Here is a 9394-nt window from a genome sequence, read left to right as displayed (position 1 = left end):
TCAGTGAAATGGGGGTCTCACTTACATAGGTCTACTCATCAGCTTTAAAGTACAAAAACTCAGCTTTGTGAAAACACAGGGATGTTTAAGCACCTGTACTAGGTCAGGCTTTCCAGGTGGCACAGAGGTAAAGAACCCACCTCCCAACAAGAAGATGCAGGTTTGATCTCTGGGTCAGGAAGTTCCCCCTGGAGAAGGAAATGGCAACCCACTCCAGTCTTCTTGCCTGGAAAATCCCATGGACAGAGGAGCCTGGCAGGCTGCAGTCCATGGGGTCACAAAAGAATCAGACATGCCTTAGTGACTAAACAACAACAACAATGGACTCAAGTCACCACCAAATACACAAGAGACTCAGATATAAACCCAAATGCTAGTGCACCGATTTACTGTAAGAAGTATTATTATTGAAAGAGCTGGGCCCTCAAGTGCACTAGTCAGTGGGCCTCTTTTTTATTTTTACTTTTGGTTGCACTGGGTGGCATGTGGGATCTTAATTCACTGACCAGAGCTTAAACCTGTGTCCCCTGTATTGGAAGTACAGAGTCATAACCACTGGATTGCCAGGGAAATCCCAGTGGCTCTCATATTTTTCCTTATTTTTGAAGCCTTGACAGAAGGTTGGGCCTAGAGTCCGTATTCAATAAGTATGGATGTTTATTGAAGGTTGATTCCAAACTGAATGTTTATTTGTATTTTCTTCCTTTGCTCAATTTCACTACAACTACATTTAAAGACGGAACAAACAAACAAAAAAAAGACGGAACATTTTTTGCTAGTGTTAACGTTTGTTTGCTTTTTTGTTAGATTTGCTAGAGAAGCAGGGAGGAAACAGTTTCCTCTGGGATTAACATACCCGCTTCTGAGAGTTATAGCCCATCAGGGGTTTCAAGTGGGTTTGTCTACAATGGAGTCATAAATCTTGGAGAACTGTCTAGAAGAAGCTCCTTTAAGCCATGCTGAATAATGAGGCACATGTCTACTCTTGATGGCTTTTTCTTTTTCTAGATCTTATGACACTCATTCCCCAGGGGCTATAGACTGAATATTTGTGTCCCCCGAAGTTCATATATTGAAACATATTCCCCAGTGTGAGGCCATTTGGAGGTGGGTCCTTTTGGAGATGCTTAGGTCATGAGGATGGAGCCCTTATGAATGAGTTTAATGCCCTTATAAAAAAAAAAAACCAGAGAGCTCTCTCCCTGCTTGCTTCCACCGTGTGAAGGCACAGTGAGGAGATGGCTGTCCTCTGGCACCTACCAGACACTGAATCAGCTGGTGCCTTGATCTTGGAATTTCCAGCCTCCAGAATTGTGAGAAATACATTTCTATTGTTTATAAGACCCCCAGTCTGAATTAGTCTGGTATAGTAGCTCGAATGGACCAAGACACAAGGCCTTCTGCAGTTCATTTGCCTATCAGAAGCATGACCCTGAATTTCCGTTTTTCTCTTTCCATCCAATCATCATCGAGTCTGTAGATGGCATCACCTCGGTACTCATTGTTTATGGGTATCCTCTCTTTCTTCAGTACCACCAGCCTAGTCCAGGTCATCCTTGTCCCTCATGTGGACCCTAGAAACAGCCTCTTAGGTTGTTCATGTCCAATCCATTGCCCAAATGGTGGCCAGAGTGACCATTTTCAAGCACAAGTGGGCCATGTCCTCTCTCTGGTTAGAATGCTTGAATGGCTCCCCATCGCCCTTTTTATCTCCAAATCCAACACTCATTGGCCTGGTGTGTAAAAGACCCTTCTTCCACTCTCTCTGATGCCCACTCTTTGCTGGCTCTGCTGGACTACATCATGAGCACACTACCTCCTCAACCTTCTTCGCCACTGCTGACAGGTCCCACACTCTTTGCCTGGCTGACTCCTCTCCATCTCCAGGTATCACCTTTGGTATCACTTTCCTTTGCCTTCCTAGTCTGGATCATGTGTCCTTTCTAGATGCTCCCATACAAATCCTGGGGCACCCTATCAAGTGCACTGCATTGCAATTGCTTGCCTGATGGTCTGACTTGCTATGCACTGAGTTTCTTGAGCCTAGGAGCAGAATCTCAATCGACACTGAGTCCCCAGCCTCGAGCACAGTGCCTGGCAATTAAAAGTTGTAAAAACAATGATTGTAATGGTGGCCAAGTGGCAAGCATTTACTGAATGCCAAGTACTGTGGTATGAGCTTTATGTGGATAATCTCATTTAATCTTTGTGATAGTGAATGTAATCCCCTTGCAGGAATGAAGGATCTAGATGTTAAGAACATTGTAGGAAACCAATCACCAGCGTCCTTTGCAGACTGACTAAGCTGATGAAAGTTGTCTTGCCCAAGGTCACATCTCCTTCTCAGGGCAGCCAGGATCTGGTGGCTGTTTGACTGAGGGGCATCAGGACCCTGTCCTTTGGGTTCAACTCAAGGCATTGCTAACGTGCTCTCCCAGCTCCAGAGCATGCCCCTGGGGTGGGCTGCTATTTGCTTGGGACTGCATCCCAGCTCAGCTTCTCCCTCTGCCCAGTCATGCTTCCTGGTCTCATTTTTACTGGTGTTACTCTTAGGAGGATCCCTTCATAAAATCCTGTTGGCCAATTTCTCTCTCGCCATCTGCTTCTCAAGGAACTAATCCTGAAACAATCCTCCCAGTGGCCTAATGTATACTTATTACTAAGATTCTCCTCAATTAAGTTTTAAAGACACTAGGTAACTTGCTCAGTGTCCCAAAGCTCATGACTTGGAGAGGCGGGATTTGAACTCAGTCAATTGACTCTAGAGCCTATGCTTCTAACCAGGCACTCGATAAATCCAGTCAGTGAATCGATGGCTTATTTTCCACGAGTCACCAAGGTAAAAAATATTTAGTTCCTGTCCTTCCCTAGTAGCTAAGATGGTAAAAAATTTGCCTGCAATGTGGGAGACCTGGGTTCCATCCCTCGGCTGGAAAGATCCCCTGGAGAAGGAAATAGCAACCCTCTCCGGTATCCTTGTCTGGAGAATCCCTATGGACAGAGGAGCCTGGCGAGCTACAGTCCATGGGGTCTCAAAGAGTCAGGCACGCCCGAGTGACTAACATCCAGAAACAGAGCTTTGTGCATATAATCTTCTCAACGCCAAGGAAACCAGGGCAGCAGCGGAAGGCTGTGGATGATCACAGCCTGTCCTGTCAACGGCGTGGACGCGCTTGGCTGACTCATAGTGCAGGTCACTGAGAAGGGACTCAAGCCCAGCTCTAATGGTGAGTTCTAAATGACAATGTCACCTGAAAGGTCTCTATGTCTGGATGATTTAATCCATTTCTAATGGAACACATGAGCTGGCGTAGAACAGCCAGTTCTCCCTGACCTGTGCAAAATGCTGATTATCCCAAGTTGTTTTTGTTTGCTTTGGGATGTGTTCAGAGATCAACACATGCAGCCGTGCACAGCTTCACCAGCCAGGGCCTCCCAAGGGGACCCTTCCACTATGGGCAGCCTAGACTAGGGGAGGCCAGGGCCATTAGGATGGAAGGTCTGGTCTCTTGGAATGTCCTGATGGTCAGGTTCATTGGGAGGGGGCCACAGGCAGGAGGTAGAGAGGGGAGAGAGGAATAGATACCTGGTCTGGTTCTGCTGTAGAGACCTCGAGAATAAGCTCTAGATATATGCCCTGCAGAGGGGGAGGGGAAATCAATATGGTTTAGCTCAAAGTTTCAGATTTCAGCACTAACTTTGCATCTGTTTGTTATTAAAAGTTAAAGTCTGTGCCTGCTCCAGCCCAGCCGCCCTGTGCTCTCTGACCTCCTGAGGCAGGTACATCCTGTTCCAGGCAGCTGGGCCTTTAATCATAAACTATTCTGTTTTGCTATTTAACTGTCTATGTTCTTCCCTGAAAGGATGGCAGGAGCCTTGGAAATGGGGACTCTAGTGTTAAAATCTAATTTTTTTAAATATCAGGCACTGGTGCTGAGCACCCCAGGACCTGATCTTATTTATTGCACTCGGCGATTCTAGGAGGCATTAAGGCCATTGCATGGAGGAGGACACAGGTTTAGAGAAGGTGAGTAACTTGCACATATTCACATAGTTGATCGGCAGGTAGAATAAGGGTTTGAAATGAAATCTGTCTGATTCAACAGCCTGTGCTTCTCCACCCTCAGTGAGACCCAGGTGAGCAGCTGTTCTGGGCTGGATAGGTGGTAGTTGGTGGTTGATAAGTTGTGTCCAACTTTTGCAACCCCATGGACTACAGCCGGCCAGGCTCCTCTGTACATGGGATTTCCCCTGCAAGAATACTGGAGTGGGTTGCCATTTCCTTCTCCAGGGGATCTTCTAGACCCAGCGATCAAACCCGTGTCTCCTGTACTGCAGGCAGCTTCTTTACCTACTGAGCCACCAGGGAAGCCCAGCTTGGATAGTGTTCCTCCCAAATTCATATCTAGCCACAACCTTGGAATGTGACCTTACTTTGCAGATGTATTCAAGTTAAGATGAGGTCAGGGGATTAAGGCAACCCTTAATCCAATGACAAGCGTCCTTATAAGAGGAGAAAAATGTGGATACACAGACACAAACACACAGAGAAATCACCATGTGATGCACCGATGGGAGTGATACCCCTACAAGCCAAGGACTGCCAGCAAACACCAGAAGCTGGGAGAGGTAAGGAAGGATCCTGTCCTGAGACAGTAAATTTCTGTTGTTTTAAGCCATCTAGTTTGTAGTACTTAGTTAAGGCAGCCCCAGGAACCTGACATCGGAGAAGGCAATGGCACCCCACTCCATACTCTTGCCTGGAAAATCCCATGGATGGAGGAGCCTGGTGGGCTGCCGTCTATGGGGTCGCACAGAGTCGGTCACGACTGAGGCGACGTGCAGCAGCAGCAGCAGGAACCTGATATAGCATCCATACTCTCAATCTCTATTGCCTGTCCCAAACGTTGCTTCTGTAATCCATAACAAGAACCACCCTTTGGAGCATAATTAACAGATTGTTTCACTTGTCCCTCATTAAGAATAGCCATGCAGACAGGACGGCTTTCTTAATTCCTTATCGTCCCAAATCAGCTTTCCTTGTCTGAGGAATTAGTTCCTTTGTTCTTGTTCAGTTGCTAAATTGTGTCCAACTCTTTGTGACCCCATGGACTGCAGCACACCAGGCCTCCCTCCTTGTCCTTCACTATCTCCCAGAGTTTGCTCAAACTCATTGAGCAAACTGTCTATTGAGTCAGTGATGCTAACCAACCATCTCATCCTCTGTCACCCCCTTTTCCTCCTGCCCTCAATCTTTCCCAGCATCAGGGTCTTTTCCAGTGAGTTGGCTCTTTGCATCAAGTGGCCAAAGTATTGGAGCTTCAGCTTCAGCATCAGTCCTTCCAATGAGTATTCAGAGTTGATTTCCTTTAGGATTGACCGGTTTGATCTCCCTTGCAAAATACTAAACTCTCAATTCATTTGAAGTTAAACACTTGAATGTGTTTTGAGTTTCTGTATATTGTTTTTATTATTATTATTTATTTGGCTGTGCCCAACCTTAGCTGAAAAAGTTGGCTTAAAACTCAACATTCAGAAAACTAAGATCATGGCATCTGGTCCCATCACTTCATGGCAAATAGATGGGGAAACAATGGAAACAGTGACAAACTTCTTGGGCTCCAAAATCATTGCAGATGGTGACTGCAGCCATGATATTAAAAGTCACTTTCTTTCTTGGAAGAAAAGTTATGACCAACCTAGATAGCATATTAAATAGCAGAGACATTACTTTGCCAACAAAAGTCTTTCTAGTCAAGGCTATGGTTTTTCCAGTAGTCATGTATAGGTGTGAGAGTTGGACTATAAAGAAAGCTGAGCGCTGAAGAATTGATGCTTTTGAACTGTGGTATTGGAGAAGATTCTTGAGAGTCCCTTGGACTGCCAGGAGATCCAACCAGTCCATCCTAAAGGAAATCAGTCCTGAATATTCATTGGAAGGACTGATGCTGAAGCTGTAACTCCAGTACTTTGGCCACCTGATGCAAAGAACTGACTCATTTGAAAAGACCCCTGATGCTGGGAAAGATTGAAGGCAGGAGGAGAAGGGGATGACAGAAGATGAGATGGTTGGATGGCATCACCGACTCAATGGACACGAGTTTGGATAAACTCTGGGAGTTGGTGATGGACAGGGAGGCCTGGCGTGCTGCAGTCCATGAGGTTGCAAAGAGCTGGACACGACTGAGCGACTGCACTGAACCTCAGCTGTGGCATGTGGGATCTAGTCCCCTGACCAGGAGCAGAGCCTGGGCTCCCTGCAGTGGGAGTGGGAGTTTTTGCCACTGGATCACCAGGGACGTCCCCTAAGTGTATTTTTAAATGAGTTTTTTTTCTTTTCCTTTCACCTATCAAATTCTCCAAATCTTAGGGTCAGGTTGCAGTGATGTTATTCTAACCATCAATGAACTGATAGTTTAATCAAGCCAAAAACAGAATAGAAATGGAGGAAGGGGGTGAAAAATGCCTAGTTACCTAAGTATTCATTCACTCCACCAAACACTTGAGGGCCAGTCTCTAGGATCATAATGATGGATGAAATGTGGGCTCAGTCCCCTTTGTGTAGGTGAGAACCTCATGAACAGTTAAATCACATAACAAAACAGTAAAAATGCTGTGGCAGAGAATAAAATGTTCTAAGAGCTAGAAAGACAGAAATCAACCAAGACATGAATCTGAGATGGCTTCAGGGAGCTTTGGACATTTATACTGGAAAAAAAATTATTTTTTAGTGGGTAATACATTTGCCTGCTTACACATCTCCAAAGGGCACCCAAGGAAACTATTTTCATTTGCTAGGGTTGCTGTAACAAAGTACTAGAAACTGGATGGTTTAGAACAATGGAAATGTACTGTCTCATAGATCTGCTAGCTAGAAGTCCAAGATCAAGATGTCTGCTGGGTTGATAGCTCCTAAGAACTGCAGGGGAAAAAAATCTGTTCCCATGCCTCTCTCCTGGCTTCTAACAATTTGCTGAGAATGACTTCAATCTCTGTCTTCATCATCAGTGTTTTCCGTGTGCCTGTGTGGGCCCAAATGTTCCCTTTGTATAAGGATACATGGCCTATTGGACTAGGGGCCCACACTGCTCCTCCTGTGACTTCATCTTAGCTAATTGCATCTGCAATGACCCTGTTACCAAATAAGGTCTTGTTTTGAGATACTGAGGATAAGGGCTTCTGCAAATAACTTTTGGGAGTCACAATTCAACCCATAACAGTATTAAGAAAAAAGGTAAATCTCATTATTTTTCTCAGATGTTCCCAAGTCTGCTGGGTTCTGGCTGCCAAATCCCTGCAACCAATATCCCCAGGGGTCCTCCATGCATTTCCCAGCATGTATGTGCATTCTTCCCACACACAAATTCTAGCACATCTCATGCACTGGCAACCTCCTTATTCTTTTCACTTAATACCCTGCGAAATTTTCCACATCAGTCCACACAGACCTTCCTTATTTCCTTAAGTGGCTGTACAATAGGCTATAATTTATTTCACTGGAACCCTGTTAATAGACCTTTTGAGATCTATTACAAACAACAGCACAATGTATATTCTTGGGCACACGTCATTTTGCATGAATGTATAAGTACATCTATTAATACCTGGAGGTGGAAGTGCTTGGTCATTGAACCGGTGCATTTTGAGATGTTTTACCAAATTGTTCTCCAAGGAGGTCAGAAAAGGTCAGCCTTGCCCCAACTGTGTTCACAGTGCCTGCTTCCCTGCAATCTTTCCAGACTGTGTACCTTACTTTCCGATCTTTGCCAATCTGGTATATTCCCTTTGTACTTTAAATTTGCATTTATATTATTATAAGCAGAATCGAGCATCTTTTCATCTGTCTAAGAGATATTTGGTATTCTTTTTCTTTGAACAGCCTGTACCTATCCTTTGCCCATTTTTCTGCTGGAACTGAGGAGGAATGAAAAGGATTTTTACAGATGCGGAAAGACAGAATTTTAAAAGGGACTGGATAATTGTGGGGCACAGGAAGATGAGGACTGGCATTGAAAAATAGCTTGAGAACCTACCACCTCTGCAGTTGCTGGAGATATCTGGGCCAGGCCTTTCCTCCTCCTCCAGCCTGAGCAACAGCCTGCTCAGGTACCAAGGGGAAGTCTGGAAATTATATTCTAGGTCTAGAATTGCAGATTTGAGCTTGGACTGTGAATTGTCTGAGAAATCACTAGGCCCCTCCTCTGAGCCTGGTTTATCTCCAACGGGTTGATTAAAGTTGGTGGAGGGGAGGTGGGGGCATAAGAGGTTGGACTCATAGCTTGAATTAGTAACCGATTTAGGAGAGAGGTAAAGCCTGAAATACGTCCTAACAAGACAGTCAGAGGCCAAGTTCAGAAATTCCTCCCTAGGCCACAACATGCTTTTGTGTTGTTGTTCTCTGTCTTTATTTTCCTGGGAGGTATGACTGAGGATGTCTGAAGAGCTGTTTTCAGAACAGAGAAAGGATCAAGCTATGCTTTGGTGTCTCTGCAGTTACGTGGTTTGTACTCTGGAAATCAGGCAGATGTCAGTCACACACCCGCTATTGTTTCTAGAAGGTGCACGAGGTGGCTTCCAGAGGGTCTGTCAGGTATCATTGCTCCATTCTTCCATTCTTGGTGGATTTATTGACAGCAGTCCCTGGGCTTGGCCCTGTTCCCACAGACTCAGACATGTAGAAGCTGACCTGTGCCTTCCAAAATGTTAGACCCTAATTAGAGGAATAAGAGTACTGTGATGGCTAATTGTCTGGGTCAACTTGGCTGGGCCACAGAGCCCAGATACCTAGTCAAACATTCTGGATGTTTCTGTACAGATGTGTCTTGGATGAGATGAAGGTTTAAAAATAGTGGACTTGGAGTAAAGCAGATTGCCCTCCATAATGTGAGTCGACCCTGTCTAATCTACTGAAGGTCTTAATCAGAACGAAAAGTGATGTCCCCCTGAGCAAGAGGGAGAGCTGCGGCAGACTGCACTTGGACTAAAACTCTCTACTGGGCCCCCAGCCTGCTGGCCTACCCTGAAGCTTTTGGACTTGCCTTTCCACAATTGTGTGAACCAATTCCTTAAAATAAATGTCTTTCTGTCCCTCTCTCCTCTGTCTCACTCTGTAGATAGATAGGCAGATAGATAGCTGGATAGATGGACTCTGTTGGTCCTGTTTGTCTGGAGAACTCTGACTAATGTAATGACTGTGGGTTGTGTGGCCCTCCAGGCAGTATCTGACTTAGCCCAGGTGGAAAGAGATGCTGAGAGGAGGGAGGAAGTGGGGGCCTCGGGAGTCAGGGGGGCCTTGAGCAGAACCTGGAGAGCTGAGGAGGATTCTGAAGCAAGGTCAAGTCTGAGTAGGTGCAAGAAGGGGGAAGGGCCTTCTGGGAGGGTAACAGCAAGAGGA

The 9394-nt window shown here is 45.5% G+C and overlaps 2 long non-coding RNA genes across 2 annotated transcripts in view; both read left to right on the top strand.

The window, feature by feature from the left end:
• The first annotated feature begins 3866 nt into the window (after window positions 1-3866).
• The window catches only part of LOC147344427 (uncharacterized), a 49487-nt gene continuing 43959 nt past the window's right edge, over window positions 3867-9394 (top strand). The window contains exon 1 of the long non-coding RNA XR_015155662.1: window positions 3867-4027. This is a non-coding gene — a long non-coding RNA (uncharacterized LOC147344427). The remainder of the gene's footprint in view (window positions 4028-9394) is intronic.
• On the top strand, window positions 4442-9093 carry LOC147344429 (uncharacterized). Its single transcript, XR_015155665.1, has 3 exons — window positions 4442-4629; window positions 7880-8106; window positions 8816-9093. It is a non-coding gene; the product is annotated as an uncharacterized LOC147344429 (long non-coding RNA).

Source organism: Bos grunniens, chromosome 26 (assembly GCF_055505025.1).
Source record: "Bos grunniens cultivar Pamir isolate PY7600 chromosome 26, Bosgru_T2T1.0, whole genome shotgun sequence".
NCBI lineage: Eukaryota > Metazoa > Chordata > Mammalia > Artiodactyla > Bovidae > Bos > Bos grunniens.
The sequence above is the reverse complement of the archived record's forward strand: the minus strand, read 5'-3'. Positions and strand labels throughout refer to the sequence as shown.